This window comes from Pundamilia nyererei, unplaced genomic scaffold (assembly GCF_000239375.1).
Source record: "Pundamilia nyererei isolate P.nyererei 1_Seehausen unplaced genomic scaffold, PunNye1.0 scaffold00062, whole genome shotgun sequence".
NCBI classification, from domain to species: Eukaryota; Metazoa; Chordata; class Actinopteri; order Cichliformes; family Cichlidae; genus Pundamilia; species Pundamilia nyererei.
In genome coordinates this window covers 1181537-1207145 of record NW_005187463.1, presented here as the reverse complement: position 1 = coordinate 1207145, position 25609 = coordinate 1181537, and the positions used below count along the sequence as shown (strand labels likewise).

General features: G+C 40.6%; 1 protein-coding gene across 2 annotated transcripts in view; it reads right to left on the bottom strand.

The window, feature by feature from the left end:
- The window catches only part of hs3st1l1 (heparan sulfate (glucosamine) 3-O-sulfotransferase 1-like1), a 25511-nt gene extending 3080 nt beyond the window's left edge, over positions 1-22431 (bottom strand). Inside the window, exon 1 of one of the 2 annotated variants that reach the window (XM_005735103.1) lies at positions 22068-22431. The gene's annotated coding sequence lies outside the window, so the exon portion shown is untranslated. Of the gene's footprint in view, positions 1-2767; positions 2826-22067 lie in introns of those variants that run through there. The other variant, XM_005735104.1, reaches the window with a different exon arrangement.
- Positions 22432-25609: the final 3178 nt, after the last annotated feature.

Genomic DNA, 25609 nt, shown 5'->3' with positions numbered 1-25609 from the left:
ATATATTTTTTTTAGAGAAAATCACACACTCAGTAATTTATTTTATGTTTAACGAAAGGCTGAAAAAAGTCCTTTCCCTACCTAATTTATGCACCAAGCCAGCAGTGTGAAGCAACAATCAGCTTGACTCCAGAATGATCAGCCATTACAATAATTTAAGATAAGTTTGTGGGAAACGCTCATTCCGGACTGATGAAAGTATGAAAGTGTAATCTTTGCATAGAAACTGTCAACACATTGTGAGGGGATCATAGATTTGTGAGGCGCGCATAGACGATCTAAATCTGCGCACTTGAGTTGTTTTTAGCGGGCCAACTGTTATCATTAATCCTCTGCTTGCAGAAATGCTCAGCCTTCAGCACAATTTAATCACAGAAGCCGTCTCTTAATTAAGTGAAGAGTGTAACTACCAACGCGCAGAGCACATTTCTGCGGTGTCACCAGTGGCTTTCTCTCACCTTACAGAGTCTTTCAACCATATAAAGCCTGTGACACATGCCTCCCCCTCCCCAGTTACACATTATGATCTGTGGTCTGAGTGTGGGACTGGGCCCGTGTTCTGAACGCGGGAGAGCTGACCTGCCCTACAGGAGCGGGGATGGTGCGAGGAGGCACTTATGTGCTGTGACAGCCTCGCCTGCCTGTCAGCGTTTCCCTGGCAGAGAGCTGCCAAGTCCAATGCTAACAGCCAGGCAGCCAGACGAGCTTTCTGTCTCATCCAATTCCCCCCACACCTCTCACAGTACAGCACCACCTGGAAGGAGCCATTGTTTCGCATTCCACCGGGCCTTATTGCTTTATTCTGCACTTGATGTGTATCTTTCCAGCTTTTCAATCGGCACATGGCAACCACAATATCTGGCAGACCACTTAACCAAGAATATATCCGCTGAAGACTGCAGGAACCAGTGGAAGGTTATACCGCACAGGCTGGCAGGGGATAACTATGGCCACACTGAGTTTTGTGTGCAGGATTTAGCATCTGTTTGGTGTCTCATTGCTGCTTCACAGCATCAGAACCTAGATTCAGATTGTAGAACTGGACACATTTTTTCTTGAACACTCAAAAAAAAATTTCTGCCTAAATTGCTGACTTTAAATAATTTAATTGCATATAGATTTTTTGTAACTTTGTTCTATAATGTAAAATGTTAAACTGAACAGAATATGCTCAAATGCACAGTCACCCCAAGGTGCTTTATTTTGTAAGGTAAAGACCCTACAATAACTGGAATAAAAATACACCCCAGCAACCACATGACCCCCTATGAGCAAGTACTTGATGACAGTGGGAAGGAAAAACTCCCTTTCAACAGGAAAAAACCTCCATGAGAGGATCAGGGATGGGCAACCATCTGCCACAACAAAAATAAATGTTTCATCTTTTACATTTTAGTTACATTTTACTCAAACTCACTGCTTCATTTTTATTGAGGGTGAAAAATCCAATTTTTTCAGTGTAGGGTTTTAATGTTTTCCTCTGGCTACCTTTCTTCAGGCACTCTAAAGGCATAACAGTGCCGCAAGGCCATGAATGCCAAGGTGGTGGAAATGCTTTTAAACCTGTTCTGTTGTTTGCATTTTTCATCTTGAACCAGACATATCCTGATTTGCTGTGCTAAATAGACACTGGCACCATTCTGATCTAAGCCATGACGTGACCATCTTTAATCCTTTAGCACTGCAGCGCTACTCCTTAACCCGATGATACCATACATAAGAACGATCCCAGTGGCAATGAGGCATAATAAATTTCCAGAAAAGAAAAAAGTAACATTTAATACTTAATTCTGGCTATCTGGGAATATTAAGGTATCGCAGTATCAATGCATTACTAATATGAACCATTAATACCTCATGAATTAGAGTCAATCCCTCCCTCTCTTTCAAAATGGTGAGACTTTTTTAATTAGATTGGGGTGGGGGTGGGGGGCAGCTTTGGACGGGAAGCAACGACCACATTTTTACTGAATTAGTTTTACATGCATTAGCTCTGTGAGTGTCCACTCGTGCTGAAGATGTCTCCCTGCCCCGCACACTGGGATATTCTCCATCCTCTTTTTGACCCTGATTATGTATAAGTGGGTATGGAAATTGAACTCGGTAAAGTCGGAGGCACAGTTGCTGAGATAACAAAAATCTAAAACTCTGCACCACACTCGCCACTCGAACCCATAATTCTGAGCCTCCGCACACACGCGTACACACACACGTACGAGAGCTGCCCTTCACTGACCATTATCCAGACTTTAAAACTATTCTGGCACCGGAGCAAAAGTGCAGCGTACCACCTGAGCAGACAGCTCCGCCAACAGTTCTGCACTATTCATTATATCCCACCAGGCTAAGAGGAGGGCTCCATAGGTTCCAGGCACCACGGGAAGCCAGGTTCCCACTAATTATCCCAAACAGCCGCCTCTATACATCTACAGCGAAAAAAAAAGCCTCATTCATATTCAACAGGCCCCCCTGCCATTAACTGTGGCAGGCAGCAGGTATTGCACAGGGTGCTTTGTTTTTTTAACGGCTGCTCATTAGAGACGTTAGTACAAAATAATTATTACTGCAATAAAGCTTGATTACAAAGGGTGGCTTTTGCTATTAAACGGATTCAAGTGAGGAAGTTAAAATTAATCAATATTACTATCCATTTTTCTTGTGTGGTCACACATTTTAAATCATTTAGCACCACAAGTAAACATAAACACACACAGATTGTTTTACTTGTTTGATCTAAGCATAAGAATCTGCCGTTGCTCTTATCTACCGCTTGTTTATTTGACTTCATTCCATCCCACACTCTTGCGTCTCCACTTCGCTGTCGTCCAGCGTTGTTAGACGATCCCGTGTGAGAGGCTCTGACCCGTCCGTCCAGTCACTTTGGACACAGAAACACATGCACTTTCACTCTGTTTTTGTTTTGCACTTTCCCACTTCCTTTCCTCGCCCATCCTCTCCAGTAGGCCTTCAGAAACCACTACAATATATTTTTTCCCACCCACCCACATCAAAACTGGAACTCTGAAACTTCACTCCCACATGCAGGACTGATTTTAAATTATGGATGCATTTTGGTTCGCAGTGGGATTCCTGGCTCACTTGATTAATTTCTAATGCAACAACTTCAGACTTCAGCTACGTACCGAGGACAAAGACAGAGCTTTTCTTTCTTTCTTAACCTAAACTACATAGATGCAGTATAAACAGACGGCATGAAAGCCAGCAGAGCTTTAAGAAGCTCACACGTTTAGTTTCTCAGATGTAAAATCCTTAACTTCCAACCCTGTGCTGCATCAGCATGCAAAAGGGTTTTGAAGGGACACCTTGAGTCCTGTGAAGCATTCCAATCCCTGTTCAAAGCTAGCTTCATCATGATGTGAACAAATAATGAGTGAGTATTCCCCCTCTGTTTACAGTATATTACAGCTGTTAGCTGGTGAGTATAAGAGAAGAAGGCTGTGGGGTAGCTTGAGAACACAGTGTTGCCACTTTTAATCTCCAGGCTGGTAAAGAAAATATAATCGGGGAAGAGCAATGCTTTCTTCTCATTAGAAAGCCAACAGATGTGCCCTACGCAAGGCATTTAACCCCTGACTAGGAGAGAGAGTTTGAGCCTATTGTGATGTTGGCATTATCCAAGGTTAATGTGGAGGCGTGTTCACACGGAGCTGTTAGTATTGGGCGATTGTTGTCATATGTGCTCTTTTCCACAGCTCATTCAATAACTCGAATAGAAGAAGAAGAGGATGATGAATCTGTTTTCATCAGGTCTTTCTGAGAAGACAGTTTGTGGTGATTATGACAGTTTCAACAGAAGCCTTCAAAAAGGAGGATTTGTTGCAGCACTGCTTTACATATAACATATATGCATTAATTTGGGCTAGAAGTACCTATCAAAGTGACATTTGGCAGTGGCAAAAGCATCGGAGTAATCCTCTCCTTTGGGGCCACCTGCTGGTAAAGTATCTCTAAGTTATATCATAAGAACTGAGCACTTCCTGTGTTCCAAAGGATCAACACCAGAAAAAAGAAGAAAGAAACTTTCACTGATCATGGTCAAGGAAAGACTTCAACACCCTCTCCAAGCCTTTACTCCTGTAGCCACAGCTGCTGATATAATGAGAAAATCTAATGTCCATTTGGGCTGTGACCAACCTTCCCTCGAAAACTAACCCTACACTGAACAGTAGGAGAGTTTGAAACACTAAGCTAACCTTCGTGATTGTGTCTGCTCGTTGCATGCATCCCTTTCATAATGAAAGTGGTTTCGATGAAATAAGACCCTGGAAGAGTACACTTTTTGAAAGACAAACAGAAAAAAGCCTGACTGGTGTTTGGTAGAAATGCATGTTTACAAGCCGCAATGCTTGTGAAAGGATGTACTTCGGACACATGAAACCAAATTAAAGCTTTTTTGTTTCTTTTTTCTTCTGGTAAAACATATCAGCTCTGTATTCTCAGAGGGAAAATTAAGCTCTGTAAATCAGATTACAAAAGTACTCTTTGGTTCTTTTTTTTTTTTACCTTTTCTTCAGTCTCTCTTCACGTTCAGGAACAAAGAGCACACGGTGCTCTCATTATTTTTCCCATGCCAGCCTATGTAGGTGTGTTTTAAACCCTTTTTCTCTCTGATTTCTGTGTCAGCCTTGACTTGTTTTCTGAGTGAACTCACAGGGTTTCTGCCTGGTTTAGTGTTGATGCAGGGCAACTGCCTGATTCAACAGTGTTTCAAACTTAAGTGTAATGTATTCAGTTCATAGAAAATGCATGTTTTAAAGCTATAGTAATGGCAGCCTTGGAATGCCATGTTCATTTAATCCTTGCTTAACTTTCAATCTTTAAATCAGGCCCTGGAAGTGTGATAAAATGCCATAACTATGACAAACTATTGATGCAGACAACTCAGCAGCATTTTACAAACACTGATGCTGGAGAAACAATATTTCCCTGTTTTGAGAGGACTGCAGCTCTGATGGGAAGCAGTATCGAGCTATTTTTGGAGCGCATGAGTAAGACAATGACCTAATCCACACCCACATGTCAGCAAAGGCATTCATTAACAGAGGATGTAATCTGTCATTTGCTTTTACACTCAAACGCATGTGGCCTCGGGCCCTAATTACAGTCTTTTATGTGTGATTTTCTATAAGTTGAGTTAAACTTTCTCTGCATAGCAGTCGTTTCGGCTTTTTTTTCCCACCCATAGAGTGGTTCAGTGTGCAACGTAAGCTCTTCCAATTACCAATCCTTCTGCCCACTGCCATCTGTGCACACGAACATGAGCCACCCAACTCGACGAAGGCCTGCGCCACATAAACAAATGTATGTTTCTGCTAGATTGGCAACGTTTGAATAAGGATCTTTATCGACAAACAACGCATCGTAGCATTTTATATAAAATGCTGTTGCTTTTCCCCGATTGCCCGGGTCAAACAATGCCGTGGAGCACTGTCATTTCGCCATGGCAACACCCCTCCAGTTACCCAGCCTAAATGCGCCATTGTTCAACTGCCACGGGATTGCTCTCGCAGTCCCGCAGTCTTCGGCCCAGGCCTCCTCCAGTTTAGCCCTGACATTTGTCAATGCGCTGAGATTTATTTCAAGCACCAACTGACATTGTCTGGATTCCCAGAAGGCATTTTCACAGATAAAATAGGCTGACTTGTTCATCACCCTTGGATGAGTGGAGGCAACCAATCCCAGGGACACTGACTCACTCAGGAAAGTGTTCCGCGGTCCGTCAGAAACAACAACAGACTATGAGAAGGAATTCAATCAGAGTGTGGCCTGATGATCCTCATTCAGCCTGCCACTTCTGATAAAGCACCTATGCTTTCCACAAAATCAAGCTCCCCGCTCCGCAATAGCCTCCTCATCTCACGAAGATAAAGCTAATTTTGCTGTGCCCCAATTTAATGCTGCTGTAATTCTTTTCCCATCACACCTTTTCCTGCTTCTCACAATGAGTCTGATCTTCTCTGTGTAAAGTAATTGATCTGCGGTTCATCGCAGAGGGAACACTGCGAAATGCCGACTTAATCAAAACAAACGCACCGGCTTCGTGCTCCCTTCGTGGGTCTAAGTCTGCGGAACGCCAGCACTTTCGCCCCCAGTCACGCAGGCATCCTGCAAACACCAATATACACATACATTATGGATGAATTACTTCATCAAATAAAAAGCAGGCCATCTTGTAATGAACAGCGAGGATACTCTTAATCTTTGATGAGGCCGATGTGATGAATAGTTTAATGAAAGAAAACTATGGAAGGCCTGCCGGGTACTGACGATGATATCAAAGCTCTGATGAGTAAAGTGAGAAAAATGTGCAACGTTTAGAGAATTTTATGATTATTTTTCCGTACCGTTGTTTATTAAATGGCATCAATCTTACAGCTCATACACAGCATTACAGAATACACTGAACGTAATCCTACCTTGCCAAGTGTTGAGTTATGCAGAGAGTAAACTGTACTCGAGGGCAAAGCGCGTAATACATATTAACTAAGCTGTACACGCACACACACACACACACACACACTAGGGGCATGCTGTTTTCCTCCAAGAGGTCAACTTATATCTTGTGTTTATTTTCCCACACTACAGCTGGTGTGTGCAGTTGGAAAACCTTTCACGATCTGGCACAGCAGCGTTCTATTGGAAGGCACACGCCACGGATCTGCCAGTGTTTTCCCGCCATCACAAATATGTATTCAGTACTGCAGAACTCGAGGTTTAGTATTTGGACCTTCTGTGATTTGCTGTTGGCTGCCAAGCGCTGGAGTGATTCAACACCAGGCGGCAGTTAGCAAGCTAATAATAACACATTCATCTTAAAACCATTTAGCACAGAGGTGTCCTGCATTCACTTGCATCCAAGCATTATGCAGTTAGATGTGTCAGTAGTGGTTACACTGGGATATCACTGGCGTATGTGCAGTAAATAAACAAGCAGAAGCGCACTCTGGAAACACAGTGAGCACAAATAAAGCATGCTCAGGTAGGAATTCAATGTATCCCATAAGAGGCAATAAAAATAGACACCTGACAATTAGCAAACTGTGATGGTGTTCAGCAAAGTCAGGGAGCAGCGGTCAGCTCGACTGGCTCGGCTATCATATTAGCGCAAAGCCAGGATCGTCTTGATTTGTTTGTGCAGTACGTGTGAATGACGAATCAGTCAAGCGTGACTGAGAGATACGGAGATGGGAAATGCAAGGAGCATCAGATTGGCGGTGACAGACGCCCATTTCTGGGATGTCGCTTTAGCCGCAGTGAAGGACCTTGAACTTGAACTTTCACGGTATCGAGCTACCTCATCTGCATAAGTAATTCAAGTTGTCGCCTCGAATGCGGCTCACGGATCGTAACACAATCGGATGGATCAGACGGTGCTAAGTTTAAAACCTGCTAAGTCATCCTTTTTACAGACACAAAACCTTTAAGAGAGGCAAAATCAACTCATTTTAATGTTGACTTGATGTAGTCATTCCTTCTGTTCATACTGCACACTAAGTGTTTCTTCAGTCTATTTTCTGTGTACAGGCATATTCTAGTTTTTGCTTTTTTAATTAATGATAGGCATAAAAAAATACTCTCCCCTCCTCCCCCAAGAATACAAAACAAGTATTTTTCAAAGGTGCATCGTTCATCACTTTGAGTTCATTTGAAGTGCAGTGGATCTCTTAACTTCCAGAATAAACAGGACGACTGGTTAGAGCAACTCTGTTGTAATCTTCAGTATCATTTAAAATGTGGCATGCCTAGTTCATATTGCATTTAAATATTTATATTAAGATTCAGGCAAGATTTTGTTTATTAACTGCAAAATAACGTATGCTCTTGTATTAAGGCACCAGGTTTCGACTAACCGTTGGTTTTATAATGAGTCATTTGGTTAAATGTGTTATCTCAGTAGACATCATCATGTCAATACCTTATGTTTATGCGAACCCCTGAATGCTGTATTTAATAGAACAGAATGCAAATCTTCATATTTAAACACATGGTATATAGCAAATTATACTGCAGTTGTTCATTAATTAAGCAACTGAAAGGCATCAGTTAAACAAACAACCCCCAGTTACTTTTCTATCAATAAACATCATCCATATATACAAATTTATAAAAGTACTATAAAAAGACCATCAATTTCCCACATGTGACTCAGCATCATTTATGGAGCGCAGTTTGTGACTGTGCATACTGGCACCTCAGAGGCAAATAAAACCAGTTGCCTCTGCGCTCAACTTTGAGCAACATCCTTGTAATTTCCTGGTTGCAGGGCAAACTAGATCGTAAGAGAAGTGTTTATCTATAATAACAATCTCCAGCTCCATTTCCCCGTGCACTGCCCCCTGCTTCTCTGGCAGGGGTGTGCTTCAGAGGCCCGACTGGGCAGAGGTGAGGGAGGACATAAACCACCATAGCTCCGCGCGGCTGTCGTTCGTTCTATCATTACATTGTTTACTGCGTTTGCCTTCGCACCGCTCCACACCGTTGCCCGTGAAGCACCGAGCTGCTTTTTTAGCGTAACCTCTGCAAAATCTTCCCCGTGCATGAGAGCAGACGAGAACTCCAGCGCCAGTTGGGCTCCACACTCGCTTTTAAGCTGAGATTCCTCCACCAGTGAGGCACCGTTTACAGACATTTTCAAGGAAGGCTAACCACAAGTATTGGCAGCCTCTGTTACTTTATACTCTTTCTGCTCTTGTTCTTTTTTGAGAACACAACACTGGCAGCGGTTTGAATGCAATCTCACCGTACACTTTCTTGTGTTCAGCCTGCATAGCAGGAAGGGATCCACCATCGGTTCAAATCACCAGAGCATACGCACACTGAAATGAGGTGTGGGTTAAAAAGAAAAGAAAACAAAAAAAAATATGCTATTGAAAAAAAAAACACTCTTTGCTTTAACTGAATTTAATGTGTGTGGAAAGAAAACCAGAGTAGGTGACGTACAAGACTTCAGGCTCATTTTAATGGCTGTAAGAAACCTGTCTGCAACTTAATGAAAATATCTGTGCATGTGTAGTCCTGGGTGGGTGACAGAATCAGGTTAAGAAGATAGAGGGAATAAAACGTGTCACTTCAGCGGGGTGACTTTCATAGGAGAGCAGAGCTTTGTCTTCTGCTGGTGTGTCGCTAAACCCACAAGCTACTGTAAGAACCCCCGGTAAAGCTAATGAGTGTGCAATATTATTTTTTATTTCCCTCCCAAAAGAGCTTAAGCACTCTGTATTTTACCGCTTTAAAAATCACCACGGCACACGGTGAAATGAAGCCCGGCGCAAAGATTAATCAACTTCAACTACAAGACGGGTCTTATCGGAGCCACATTACCGCCTGTAGTATGATGACGATGACTTCTCGCTGTCAATTTCATCTGCGCCCCCTTGTTGAGCCGTTCTTCATGAATAAGACATCATCACCACCCCCCACCACCCCAGCCTTTTGGCCATTCCCCTTTGGCTTATTGCTCGTACCACCGCCTCCACAGTCCTGTAAAAACCAACTGAAGTGTTTATGGGAGATAAGAGGCAAAGGAGGTCGCAGGCCCAATAACTCCTTTTATCACCCCACGTTCTGCAGCAAGGCCCGTTTTATGGGCGAATGTGCTGAAGACGAATTCTTAATTAGAGAAGTTTGTGGACCCAGCATCAGAGGCCTAATGGGGGAATAAAAAGAATCAGAGAAAGGGCATCTGCAAGATTACTTGTTGGCTTGCTTTGTTACTGTGTCATGTAGCGAAGATTGGAAAACAGCCTCGGTTTGTTCTCTAAGCAATAGCAATGAAAAAGGCCTTTTAAAAATGTTTGCTTGGGTGCGAATGTTATGTTCGTCTGAGTCCATTCGAAATTAGTTCAGGTTATTGATTTTCTTCAGGGCTTATCTTTATTAAAGGAGCCTGCCTTGTCAATGGAATTATGCCTCTGCCATTAAGGTGAGCTGATTCTATTTCCCATTATTGTAAATTCCTGCCCAGACTTGAAATGGCTTAGGTTAATGGGAAACACAATGTTTTGTCCTAAGCTTATCTCGCTAGTCAAGAAGTTTGAAAGAAATAACATATAGAACTTTACTTCCTGTGCATTTAAATTTCGATGCCACCCGGGGTTATCATGAATATTTTAGTTTTATTTTACTTTACCATAATTCCTGTTAAATGTTGTCCCCTTGAATTCCGTAGATTAGGCCCATAAAACGATCGGTTCAGTTAGATGCTATATGGGACATATAGATATTTTAAAAATACAAGGTTTTATTAAACAGATATTTTTTGGGTGTTCCTAGTGATTCTTTCACGCGGTGATTATACATCGACTACATCGTTATGAATAGTACATGTAATACCACCAGCATGATGTAATCAATAAGGTCTCCACATATCCCTTGGCCTTTAACTTAATGAGGACCGGCTAGCTGCAAGGCTGCCTTTAATCTGTGTGTGAATGTGCCGCTTTTTCTTTTCCCTCTGTTTAACTTCCGCACACCTGCATGTGAGGATGAGCTTTTAAAAATCTTTAGTCATTTTATTCTAATATCATGAAGTGCCACTTTTGACTAATGTGAACAGCCTGCAATGGAAGGAAACTCAAATTTTAATTAGCCAACTTGGCAGACACGTTTCACCAGAGCAGACCAGACCAGATAATGACTAGGACCCTGTGATCCCAGTCGTCTGTGTATTAACTGAGGAAAAAAGGAGAAATTTAATTAATCATTTTCCCAGAATAGGGAAAAGGGATTGCATAATTTTAAAACTCCATAATTATCTCAACTCCACAGCAACAATGAAGCAAGGATAAATACACAAGAATTACGATATCTGAGCAGGATGGGGGTGAAATGAAATGCCTCAGTTGGAAAGTGGCATTAGTTTTATTGGGGGTCTCTTTCTATTGGACTCTATTCTAAGTAAATACGAGAATTGGGAGCATTTCTGTGGTTCGCCCCATAGAATTGACAACTAAATTTAGCAAACAGTGGAACATTAGTTCAGAGTTGTGGTGCAATCCACCGCCGTATTCGCTCATCAACTTGTGCCGTACAGCCTAGATTAACCATCTTTCACTTCATTTAGATGGAGGATTGTTTGGGGGTTTGCCTGATTATATCTGTCTCGAGCACAGACCAAGCTTCTATTGGTATTTAACAAAGATTAGCTTTAAATTGATGATTAACCTTTGTAATCCTGTGTGCATATTGGAAATGGCTTGCTTGTCTTTACCACAGCCACACAAAAGAGATGCTGCATTATCATTCAGGGAAAATTGAGGCTGGGAAAGCAAATGAGGCAGAGTGTTATCTGCCTGGTGTTTGGCTGGATAATGAAGACAAATCTTCAGACTAGAGAGCCATCTTATAATGAATCCAAACAGATGAATTCTTTTGACTTCTTAGCATGCATCTTTTAATAAAACTTCACTCTGACCCTGACAAGCAATTGCCACCCGTATGCTGCAGAGAAGCAGGATTTACTTGTGGGAATGTGTGGATACCATTGTTTAGATGGCTCTATTAGGGAGTAATCAGACATTAAATGAGTAATTTCTCCATATTTAACTCCAACCGGGGAGGTAATGGTTTAATTTGCTGGGCAATGAGTTTTCCTATGTGGAGTACTTCTTGCATTAAATTACACTGCAATACAACTGCATCTGTTGCTCTGGAAATTATCAATGCACAGATACACCCCTACAGACTTCTCTAACCCACAAAACAAATTTAATCTCCAGTGACTTCAGCCATCCAAAGATATAAAAATCAAACCCCAGCTAGTGGTTTTCTGCAGGAGCTCTCAAACCTTCTTGGGGGCAAGGAGCCCTCACAGGGCACATAAACCTTACATAATCCTAATGTCAATTTAATGAGTTTGGGCTTAACGTCACTTGTTGATGTGAACTTACTCAAATAATCTTTCTACGCTTGCTAGCTAGCTTCCAAATAAGCCAAGCTATGCAGCTTTGTAGCATCCTTATAGAGGTTGGTAATTTCATGACACACTGACATGATTTGTCACAATCGTATTAGTCTATATTGCGCGAGAGGAAGTTTTCTTAGTTTGGTATAAATGTTCCCATACAGCATATATGCACTAGGGTTGTAAAAAAAAAAACTCAGATACTAATCCAGACTAAAAATTAATATCATATTAGAAGCTCATTTGCTACAGCATCATCTGCACCTCCTCCAGTTTACACATTATTTCAACCCCACCGACCACTAGGAGCTGAACATAGTATATTCACAATATGGAGGAAACCTCTGTGAGGAATTTCAAGAGGTCAGCAGAGCCCCCACTTTAAATACACTTAAGTATTTAACATGTTAGCCTGGCCAGCTCACACATTAACATTAGCCATTTAACTATTAACAATTACCTGATGACCACATCAGCCTACTGTTAACATTAAGGCTAACAGCCAAATGATAACATTGGAGCTAATCTAAGCAAAGGTTTTCAGTCTTTCCTTACTATAACATTAATAAAGAGTGTTTATTTAACAGTATGATGCGTTTTTTGTGGCTAAAATGTTTTATATTGCACTATTTAGTATAACACCAAAAAACAAGCAGATTGTTCAAAACTCAAAAGATGGATCCCAGTGACGTCTGTCAATTTATTCGACTATTGCTAATTAATTTAATTTCAGATTTTCAACTCTCCCACAAAGCTGAACCAAAAGAATTCATCCTCAGATTGAGTGCCATTTCAGACAATGACTGAAACCACCAGCTCTGTATTCTGACACATGCAGAATGAGAATTGGTAAGTTCTTTGAAACCCTGAATGCCAACATCAAATGCCCTCGCTAATCCTCGCAGTATTCCACAACTGTGGACCCTGCTGCAGTTAACTGAAGAGGATATGATGTAAAGAAGAAGCCATGCGCTGAAAAGTCGTTCTCAAGGTGAGAGACAAACTCTGTCCAGTTTTTATCGAGTCGAGATAGCCTCGAGTTAAATCCTGTTAAATGGCACAGTCTTTATCACACGCTCACTCTTTAAACCAAAGAATAGATCTGCTTTGAAATGAAAAAAAAAAATTAAAAATACCCTCCATGTGCACTGTATAATAAATGCTCCACTCTACAAATTTGTACAAATCTGTTTGGCAGCTACTAAATTGTGAGTGACTGTGTAGAAAAATGCCAGGAGCCAAAGTATGCATACAAAATGAACATATGTTTAGCATACATGCCATTAAATATTTACCTGACACTAAAGCGAAGCCTTTTTTAGTGGGTTAATTTACAGTGATGCATGAATATTGATTACAATATACAATTTCAGTGACATGCATTGCAAATCGTCCTCTTTACATAAACACACTGGTAACAAAAACAAAAATAAAGCTTTTTCAAGCATTTCAGGCTGCATGTAATTATTTTTAATCCCATTTTATATAATATTTTGGCTTGTCTATCTAGATGGGGAAAAAACTGAAAGCAAATGTAAAAATAATCACCATTATCCTCTTACGCCCTAAGTTATCGCTGACTGATCAAACAATCAAAACATAATGAACATCTGTTACACACATACTGTAGATTTGTGGGAAATAAGCAAATGCTGTAATTACAAGATTAGAAGGAGTGTACAAATGTGCTGTGAAGTGAAATGGAAAATCTGAAAAAGAATATGGATAAATTAAGAAGAAGCTCATGTGAATCTCTCCAATAGTTGAGTGAAATTAGAATTATCCATACAGATTCCATCTTTATATCCCCAGATAATGATACGGCACATTCACTAGTCACTGTGGATTTTCATTTCAGGGTTGGAGAGCACTCTGACACTGAAATGTTACAGTGGCAGTGTTACAGAAAAGGAGCTATGGCCTTAGGGTTCAGAAACTAATGCCGAGCCAATTACCAAACACACAACATACACAGCGCATAAGTAAGAATACATGAGTACATTTAGGACAATCAATAGTCAAACATTAGCAGTTTTTAATGGGATTTCTGCTCTTAGAAAACAATGAAATTCTTTCAGCTTCTACAGTGACTGACCCCAAAGATAGAAATGTAAGTCTGTTCAATAGTCCTGTTTTATATGCATTGTTCTGGATACTTAACCTGTTCCACTCTTGAGTTTCCTGTAGTGAAACCAGGTCACATCTTTATTTAAAATGCACTAGCTGCCATTTTTTAAGGTTGTATGGCACCATCAATAAAAGGGCTGCATAGCAATGCTATGATAAAAAATAAATGGATGTAGCATTGTTGTGTTTTATATTGGTTGAGTCACATTTGGGAATTTGTACTGGCAGGTTGTTCTCCTATTTTAGAGTTGTGATCAGGAATGAACATTTGGCGTAAGCAATGTAAAAAGCTTCATTATATGTTTCTAATTAATTCATCTATCCATTCTCTTCGGCTTCTGTCAGGGTCACGGGGGGGGCGGAGCCTATCTCCACTAACTGCATGTATTTGGACTTGCAGTACTTAAAATCTCTCTGAAAAAAGTCATTTAAAAATGTTAGCATTATGTTGTCACTGAAATGTTAGATTTGGTGCTGAGTTGTCTACAGCTGTTACATTAGCTTTTGCATCTATGTAGCATTTTCCACTGCAAACATTTCAGCCTGTGGAACATTCATTTCACAGCAGCATTGCTAGCTTTTTCAAACAAAATGGTAATGTTTATTTCAGATTAACAGTACAAAGTACCTCCATACTGCCTTTCTTATCAATTATTTGGAGCGACACTATTGTAGCAGCTAATACGCTAATACGCTGTGCTTTTCGAGTTTTGGTAGCAAATAGCTTATATGTAGTGACATCCTTATTCTCACCATAGCCACAAATAGTGCATCACAGAACCAACACTGAAAAACTTTGTGCATATATCTGAAAATTCAGCTGCTTCAAGTCAGCTACAGTACTTTTGTGCCAGTGTCATCAAAATGTAATCCTTGTCAACTGCTATCAGCTACTTGCAGCACTATAAATTGTACTATACAGACTTCAACAAATATTTTTTTTAATATTTTTGTAGACGTATTATTCACATACAGACACATAAATCTAAACCTTAAAGTTACGTGTTTACTAAGGTGTAATTAACTAGGAATTTCCAATTTATTAACACATTTTAAATATATTTCATTCTGAAATACGTAATAAGCCTGGTAAGTTTTTGTTTGTTTTTCTGTTGGTTAAGTGTTAGGGTGTTTGATTAACTATGTTTTCTTATAAAACTGGAGCTAGTTATCAATGATTAAGTTGCACTGTAGTAGAATAATTGTGCTGCAACTAATAACCACTTTTAAAAGGTCAATGTATTGCCTATTTATTTATAATTACAGTATTTATACATTCCATTTACAAAAATATTCACCTCAAGAGTTTTTATATTTTAAGCAATGTTAGAGCAATTGATTCATTATTGATTAGTATTAAAAATCTGTTAATTGTTAATTAAACATAATAGTGAAAAAGCACAAATATTTTTTCTAGGGTGGAAAAATAAAAAGACCATGTTACCTTTTACCTTTTGCCTGTAAAATAATAATAATAATAATAAAAACCCGAAACACTTTATTATCTTTCCTTTGTGACATGGCTTTTATTATTAGCCATTCAGATTTGTGTTGCACAATAGACTGTGAGTTGCTCGTTTTGAAAGGTTCACAGTCCCCAGCCCCATTATATTCAATTAACCATCCAATAAAGGACAGAGAATGAACCAGATATGGGAGCAATATTTATTTGGCTAAAAAAGGTACTCCAAAACCACACATAAATGATATTGAAAATTAAAAAGCAGGCTTTCAGTACAAGTACAAATGCAAGTTGCATTACACTGCAATGTGTTTCACCCTGGTGATATAAGACTACAAATCACAATAAATAATTGTTTTTAAATGTACAAGCACTGAATCCTCGCTTTTGAATTGTGTCATAATTGTGACTATTTTGAGATTCAGCTTCATATAGCTCAGTAACTACACCTCGTGTCACCCCTTTGCCTTTAAGTCAGAAAAAGAGAAACAGAATCTTTCAAGGTTCAATTTCAAGTTTGAGATGAGCAGTGTTCCCTCTGGAGGTGGAAAAAAACGAGAGGTACTCATCTGGGCTTTCTCTTTTCCAGAACACAAGATGAACAGTCTCATTCAGCACCATGGACAGCTCCCCACATTACCTCGAGAGATTGCTGCTAAACTCTTCGCCAATAAGCACAAGTGAGACATTATTAATACTGGTCAGATAGCTTTCTACTGGGCCACGCTGTGCCGAGCCACTGTTAAATACTCAACAGTGTGTCATTATTTTCATCTCCTCTCCGCTTAACTTTGAAAACATCCTCTGAGCTGCCTTCGTTAGGTGTTTGACCTTCCAACAATAAATCTAAATCGGTGTCTCTAAAGATCAAATTTCATATTTAGACTAACCCAGATCTTCGCCTTTGGAACAAATGTCAAGTGTTGCTTCTGGTGGTGACAAGAGTGCAAGTCAGTAGGACCGACCAATGCTTGACATTTTGTTCTCATGAGTATTCATTTGTTCCTTTAAAATTACAACCAGTGATGTGAAAAGAAAAGGAAACGTGGACAAATGCAGAAAATGTATTCCTTAGAAGTAATGATGTTGTCCACACTGACAGATGACTAACAGCTCAGCAGACTTCTTTGAAAATGTGGACCATAAGGTCGTCTTTGTGTGAATTCCTTCGTTAGCTCCCCAGATTACTTTAAAATCTCTAAATTAATGGTAAAACGTTGTGATGCAGGAAATCGTTTCATTAAAATGTGAAATAATCTGCACTCAGGTCACCAGACGCACACTGGAACTGTGTCACAAACAGAAAATCTCACCACTACACAGCCACAGGCGCACACACCCACACGTCGACGCGTCCACACAAAATAAATTGATACGTATGGAAAAGGCATCTGAATCAAAGCAAGACTCACTCTACATCACAGGGTTGTGCTCCCTCCAAAGCAACGCAAGACTGACAAATATGACAAGATATTCAAACTATGAGTGCGCGCACACACACACACACACACACATATATATATATATATATGTGTGTGTGTGTGTATGCAAGAAACAGAGCAAAAACTTAATGAATAAATGACTTGTCCCATCATCAAGTGGAATGATAAATCTGCTTCATAACACTCGCCATTGATGAGGGTGTCTGGCTTTCTTGAACCCCTTGATGAAAAAGTGGCTCGTGAAATCTGTTCACTACAAGGTGTCGCTGCCCTCTGCTGTCTCTTCTTTCATCCGCTCTCACCCTGTCCTATTATTTCAGAATTGCAGTAAATTAAGCGGGAGAAAGCCTGTTGTCTGATTCTCTCATCTGCGTGCCTTTAATAAGGCTTCCCCAAAGGCAGAGTTCAGACTCTGAAGCTTTTGATGATGAAGACAAAGCTCTCATGTGCCTGGAAAATACAGCTTCTGTACACCCTTTTAATGTTGTTGGTACGCATGTTGGATATGTTGGATAGATATATATGGTGCTCATCATGTGGACCAAGGTTTGCAGCATGGATCTCTGCCTGCTGCACGCTCATGAATTATGGAATCCGGCACAAATATGCAAATCTAAGCATTAGCCTAGTTATGGCCCTGTACTGTAAGTTACAGTGACTTATCTATTATGTATGAACCAAGGATTGGAGTGAAGAGGTCCTGGCAGCCAGCTTCATGGCCCTCTCTCAGTTACTCATTTTCACATCATGAAAGAACATGAATAGCAGGGGAAGTAGCTCCAAAATGTTAACTTTCTGCAGCTCAGCATCTCCAAAGACTTGGGAGAATTAGAACTTGCTTCCATGCTCAATTGCCAAGCTACTTAAAATAACAATGGCTTCCAGAGGATTTGGAGGCCTGGAAGATATGTAGGGAATAAGCATGAAGTTGTTGCTAATCCTCTAATTTCCCCCCACAAGGCTGATATGAAATGCTAGTCTGATCAGTAATCAGTCCACGGGGGAGGCAGACAGGGGATCCAGCCAATTCTACAGACACACACACATATAAATCAGCCTCTGTATGACATTACCATCACAATGCTGGATGAGTGATTGTACTTGGGTGACCTAATCACAGGGGTGTAAATATTCAAAATCAAAAAGCCAGCAGAACTGAGAATTCACTAGGTCAAGAGGCTCAGTTTTGAAATCATGTGCATATTATATCAGGCTGAGAGCATGACGAGCGATGTCCTACGGCTCCGAGATGAACACAGTGATCATTAGGCAGGATCAAAGTCAATCACAAAGCACATGACAGCTGACAACTTCTATTTAACTGGGTGCAGGGAAATAATGATGCCTGGGTCTTGTAAATCTTATCACTAGCAAGTCACTCCATTCACGATGCTAACAAGAATAAACCACTCCTTCACTGCCCCATATCAGTCAGGAAAACAGCCTTCAATATTTATTAAAAAATAAAGTTATACCTCAGTTTAATTTATGTATTTTATATTATATTCTTTTTCACAACGACACAACTTTTTGGGCCTAATTGGAGACAGAGAGCTTCAGGCCCCTGGGTAGGAAGAAAGCAGGCTAACTGATGACTAAGAGCAACCACTGACAGGAGATGGCCTTGTGAACTCTTAGCTGCACTACATAGATAAAAGATTGTTTCTTACTCTTTCCACATTGAGAACTTTAGAAGATTCATTGTGCCTTGGAGTCTGTATTTCACTTTGAAAGTAGCAACCACCGAGCTCGGCTGGCTAGCTTGCTATAGCTAGCTCAGCATGCTAACAATCGCAGCAATTCTCTCTAGAAATGTCTTTTCATGCATGTTATGTTCACACCTTCAGAGTTTCTGGTGGCTCCTTATCACTCTGTGATGTTTTTCTCACATTGTACCAAGGAGACTAGTTAGCACCTGTCATAACTGTGCAGTGGGGAGTTCTGCAACCTCTTAACTCAGCCTGTAATTCCAGGATGCAAATCACAGGAAGTAGCTAATATGCAAATGTATTCAGCAGTGCTGAGAGTGCTCAAGTCACAGGTGCTACAAAGCAATGACCAACAATACCTCCAATCTGGTTACCTGCCTGTGCAATATGATAGGGCTATCACCTTTCATAGTGGATACAGAGCCACATATGTCAGTGTGTGTCTCGACAGCTATGTATCCGTTCTGCTCCACACGGAACGGGTATACTGCTGGGGACTGAAGGAAGTGCAGCTTTAAAGCTGAAGTTATTTAGATGGGCAGTATCTATTGTGGCTAAAAACTGTTGCTGTTACACTTAGTGTGAAGCAACATAGTTACAGAAAATAATCTGAATTACACTCTCCACTAACAGTCATTGCTGTATAATTAGCACACCAATTCAGGCATATTTCTGACAGAGCGGCATTTTGAAGCCTTTTTCAAGCCATTTTATGACAATTGAAACAGTTAAGACTTTGGGTCACGGTCAAGGTTAACGGTGCGATCGTGGCTCAAGAGTTGGCAGTTCGTCTTGTAATCGGAAGGTTGCCAGTTCGAGCCCCAGCTCCGACAGTCTCGGTCGTTGTGTCCTTGGGCAAGACACTTCACCTGTTGCCTACTGGTGGTGGTCAGAGGCCCAGAGGGCCCGGTGGCGGCAGTGTCTGGCAGCCTCGCCTCTGTCAGTGCGCCCCAGGGGAGCTATGGTTACAATGTAGCTTGCCGTCGCCAGTGCGTGTGAATGACTGAATGTAGTGTAAAGCGCTTTGCGGTCCTTAGGGACTAAGTATTGCGCAACACAAATACAGGCCATTTAACAAACATGCATTTCATACATTTCATGATATTGTCCTGGCCAGTCTGGCCATTACACAAGCATACATTCCATGACTTAAAAATAGAGGCTGTCACCATACAGTACAAGAAATGTTGATTAAAAATATTGTTTTTGTCACAATTGTTCACAAATAAAAATAAACAATATGGATAAATAGTTTAATGGTTTTATTGACATTTGACTTTGATACAGAGTTTAGAGCCTTCAGGCTGAATTGTGCCAATTTAAAAGCATTTTAAAAAAAATGTGTTTCATAAAAGTTGGATCTCTTGAGGGAAAACCTACATCCTCCCACAACCACACACACACATAAAAGCCAAACACTGGATTTCATTTGCATTTTTAACAAAAGTCTCATATGCCTCAGCTAATAGTTTTCATCCTTTAATTCAGCAAACATAACCTCATCAAATATTAACTCTACGCTCGTGTTATTTTTTATTGCTCTTGATTAGCAAAACTTGAGGAGGAGAAAATTCACTTCTGTTTTATTGTTCTTCTCTTCCTCCACCCCACCCCACCCCTCATCCCCCGCTTTGCTCAAGTGGAGCCAACTGGATAAACTCCATCAAACACAAAAAAGAAAAAAAAAATGTAATAACAGGCAATTGAAACTGTTTCTCTCCCACCTCCTCCTCCTTCTTCTATGCTTACCACACGAACCCCTCATGGTGTGGTGTAAAAAACAACTGACCCTGCGTGTTTGTCCACTCCTACACCACAGAGACACCTTTTGTTTTCTCTGTGGATTTAGAAATCATAACCGCCTCCCTATCTCACCATTGTCTTTACAACCTAACTCGTACACGCTTACTGTCAAGATGATCTCATAGACCGCCCGGCTTCACTGCTTTCTGCAATACTTACACGTTTGGTTCGAGCATAGGATGAAGCAAACAAAATATCCGTTCTGGCTTAGCAACAGATGCACAGTCACCACATTCATGTTGATTAGTCGGGTATGAAAATAATGAGGGTGACCCCTTTTTCATGTCGACCTTTTGCCCTTTAATTCCAATTTTCTAGCCAGCTTACAGAGAACTCATTGTGTAGCCTTTTCACCATTTCCATACATTTGCCTCTTGATTAATAAGTGTCCATCTAGAAAGTTTTTTTGCACGCGCTCACTATGTATTTCAAATAAAATCTTTAAAAGGGGGATTTTCAGTGGGAAAAAAATAACAAAAAGACTACAGCACATCTCAATATAATGAGCAGTCTACACCCAAAAAGTAATTGTCAGAACATTAACACCACCACATTACTTTCCAGAGCATGGTTATGCAGCCTAAAGATTGAACCTATTTTAAATACAGAGCAATTAAAGCCCACTTGAAGCAAAAGAGATAGGACAGGGTTTCAGCTGGGGGAAAAAAGCCATTATGTTTCATTTGAATTTCATCACAGAACTTATTCCACTCAAACAACGGTTTATGCCTTGGAGGAAATCCTGCTGCTGGAAGCACCAGCTCACATAAGCCAACACCCACATGCTCATAATCAAAGGTGAATTGCACAGCCCATGGCAATTTGCATCCTGTGACGTTATAGTATGTGGCTGCTGGAATTTCACTTGCTTTGGTTGTGATAGCAGATACAGGAGATGAAATGATGCCGAGGAAAGAAACAATGCCACATCAAGGCTACGTTTCCCCGAGTACAGGAGAGGGGTAATTATCATTAGCTGCTCTTGTCTGATTGAGTTTACACGGCGACTCTTTAAAATGGAATATAAGAGCTTTCAGTTTCAATCTGGAGCTGGGGGGGAGTTCTGCAAACGTCTCTGTTTAAGTTCGCATTTTAATCCCTTAAAAAGAAAAAAAAACACTAACTTCGAAAATTTTGCCCCAAACTTTTAATGTGTTAGAAGTGTTATTGGAAAGCTTACTTTAAATGTCAAAGCCCACAGGGTTTAGAAAAGACGGTGCTCCCGTGAGAGCCTAAAGTTAATTTATTGGATGCAGCGTTTATTTTTTAATTAGTTTGATCAATACTCTATTAAAAAGAATTTAAATGTGAGGTCCAGAAAAACGACGAGGCACCTATTTCACATGAGTGACTAATCATATTTCAAAATGTCAGAGGATCGGCTCGCTGCGAGGCGATAACTGGATTTGTTCGAGCTTGACAACTGAGAAATGAATCACCCGTGAATTGAAAAGAATAAAAATTCAATTTAAAAAACAGCATCCTTTTCTCAGACGCTAGGAGATTCAAGTTTTGCATGAAAGCGTAACGCATGTGTGTGAGCTGCTGAGAAGCAGTGTGTCCTCAAAGTAAGGGGAAAGCTTGAGAGAAAATCCGGTTACCTCGCACGAGGGGGGTTCGTGGGGGATCTCAGCGCGCCTCTTTGGATTTGGGTTGATCTCAGGAGCGGAGGATGGAGACGAAGCCGAACCGGGGCGCGCACTTTTGCGCTCTGCAGGTCCGCACGGGAGAAAAGCGTCCGCCTGTGCTCTCGGCCACTCTCATCACTGATTCACTGGAAAGCCGACACCAGTGCAGGAACGCAGTCCTTGTTTATTCAAAGTGGAGAACTCGACTCCGGTCTCCTGCTCACGTAGACGAACCCCGTGGATAGAAACGCGGGCAGAGTTGTGCCCGAGCCACTGCTTTGCGTAGCAGACAGGAGGGAGCGGGGAGGAGCCGTCTGCCGTCAGATGATCAGGGAAAGGTGCTCTCCTCACTGATGCTCTGCAATCCTGAGCTTTAAGGGAGAGCTCCAGCTCAGACCCGAACACAATAGCCTCCCACCCTAATCGTATTTATTATCTATTATTCGTTTTATTCTTTCTGTTTTGTCAGACTTGTGCCTTTCTGTGACTATAGAAGATTGGGTTTGCCTAATAAACAATAGGCTTTACCATTATACATGCCTAAAGAAGACAGAGCAGTGATATTAAACAGTTATATGACTCTATATTAGTACCTTGAAAAAACAGCAGATATGCTGGAAAATGCGTAACTTCAGTTTCAAACAGACATATTATACTTCCGACAGAAAAATTCGACCAATGTCATCACACTATTCGCCCTATCACATTATTATGAGAAATGTGCCCAAGACAAAGCACTAAAGGAGCGTTTCGTGAAAGCCTTGGCACCAGACTTAACAGTAGACTGATTTACAATCTATACATGAGGCCTTTTCTTTCTTTTCTTGATTAAAGTCTTGGTTCTGTTAGAAAAGAAGGGTGATGAGTTGTCTAGTCACACTGGAAATCAGACGTGTTTATAGCCGCTCCAAATGGCATCCTGGCACAGGGAGAAGCCAGATTTCATGGGTGATCATTTAAATATGGAGATGAAGGCGCACATTTTCAGACAGTGCCTCTTGGAAGACAGTCAAAGTGCTGGATTTCATTGTTCAAATTAAAACTACCCTAAATATGAGTGAAATTGTAAAAAGGGGGGAGGGGTAATGTTGTTGCCTTTGGAAATGTAAAGAAACAGATCTTCTTATCTAGAGTTTAAAAGAAGGAGAAAATAAGCTTGCCCCTTACTTGAACCTAAGTGTTCATATTTATTATTAAGTATAACATTTAGATGTCTCATGGTGGATGTACAGTACTGTGCAAAAAGCACCACTAATTTTATTTTTTTTGCTAGGAAAATAGAATATAGGTGCAGCAATTTACTGAAAAATGTAAAAAATGTACAAACATAAATTACAAAAAGAGATTCTAACAAGTTTGAAAGTCAATATTTGACATGGTTACAATCATTCCTCAACACAGCCTGAACTCTCTTAGGCAATTTCTTTAAAAACGTCTTCAGGAATAGCTCTCCAGGCTTCCTGAAGTACATTTAAATCTCTTCTTTGGATTGTGGCTTTGGATGTTGGCTGTTCTCTAACCACATGACCATTGACTGCTTCAATTATGTCGAGGTGACTGACTGGACATGTTCCATTGTGTGTTTCTATCCAAGTATGGATTTACTGCATTGGCACTGTGCTTGGGATCATTGTCATGCTGAAAAATGAAGCTCTTGCCAATCAGACTCTTTCCAGATGGTTCTGAATGGTGGATAAGAATCTGACAGTGTATTTCTACATTTATAATTCCATCAATTTTGACAAGATCCCTAAATCCACTGGCAAATCATATAGTTTCCACTGTGTTTTTACAGATGGGTGTAGATATGTACATTTCTTCTGACCTCCTGAATGCATGTTGACAACAATTTGAACCCAAATTTCGCATTTGGTTTCATCACTCCATAAGACCTATCACCACTTTGACAGTCCAGTTCTTGTGTAATTTGGCATAGCTCAGCCTTTTCTTCCTGTTTCCCTTCTTTAGGAACGTCTTCCTGACGACCACCCTTCCTCTGAATCCATTTCTAACAAGGCTTTCTGCAAACAGTTGATGGATCAACTGAAGGCTCGGGTGCATCTCTCAGGTCCTGTGTCAGGTCTTTAGTGGACTTTGTTTCTATTTTCTATTGTTTCTTCCTTCCTATTGTTCCTACTTCTTAAAGACATGACTTCCAGATACTATCCATCTGCTCCAGATAGTTTGCCACTTCTTCTTTTGTCCACCACCATTTCTTTTGTGAGTTAGGTGTCTCTTTCATGCATGAATGATTCATAGGTCTGTGTTAAGTGGTTCAACAAACAATGTCCAAAAAAAGAAAGAAAAACTTTTAAAGACTTTAAGAAACAGAGGAGAACTATTGCTCAAGACAACATAAAAAATTACAAGAAAGTCTGGCTCACTGGAAGCTAATTACAGTAATGAAGACTCAAGACTTTTGCACAATGCTGTATACTTCTGCAGAGATGAACATAGAAAATTCTGCAGACCTGCACATTAAGAAAAATGATTGGTTGATTAAGCTTTTGCTGCACCTTGGCTTTCAAGCTACTGCACATATTCTTTTCAATGACCAGCAGTCCTCATGTCGTCAGTAAAAACATGTAAACGTATAATCCCAGCCTATGAATAAGAGGAAAAAATAAACAATCGGTGCCTAATAATAAGACAACGGGTCACCAGAGTGTTTAGTTTAGTGTTTGCTTGTTTTTTTCTGATTTGAGAAAGCCCCGCCTAACACGTCACTCCAAAAACTCATGAGTGCTCAAATGGGTCGCGACTCGAGTCATTGTCGCACTCTATGGAGTGCGACAATGACTCATGTATGCCCATCCCTATGGATAGGCATACATGCAGAAACCACTCACTTCAGTAAATGTTGAATGCTTCATTATAGACACCTGAGTGTGCGGAAGAAATGTGAAAAGGAAGCAAATGTGTTCATCCTTTGCTTTTCTACATTATTGTTATTATCAGACACCATAGGCGACTCAAAATATACCATCTTTTTTTCCCACCAGTAATTCATTCAGGCTTTTCCCTATAAGACGTCATACATAACAGCATTAGAATGTCTGTGCTGTTGTGGTTACTGCTATTCTCTTGCTCTTCATGAAATATTTCCACATGTTACGGATGTCTCATATTACTGATATTTCCCTTTACAGGAAACATTTAGCCCGCCCTCCCCATCCCTTGTTTTAAAGCATCTGATTTTAACCTAAAACCTTTTCTAACCTCATTTACATGAGAACATAGCCAAATCAAAATCAAACCCTCTTTTTAACATCTGCACGAACAAGTCTAAAAACAGGCTCGCCATTTCACAGCTGGGACATAATGTCTGCAAAAGACAAAGCTCTTTTTACAAAGAAAGGGTCAGATATGCCCGGGAGCATCATGAGAATCCAAAATCCCCATCCATAATTGAAGTGTATGTGTGTGTCTAACATCCCCATTTACTACACTTCCTACAGGAGGCTGTCTCAGAATCCTGGCTGTTGTAGCTGGATTCCTAAAATGAGAGCCAATGC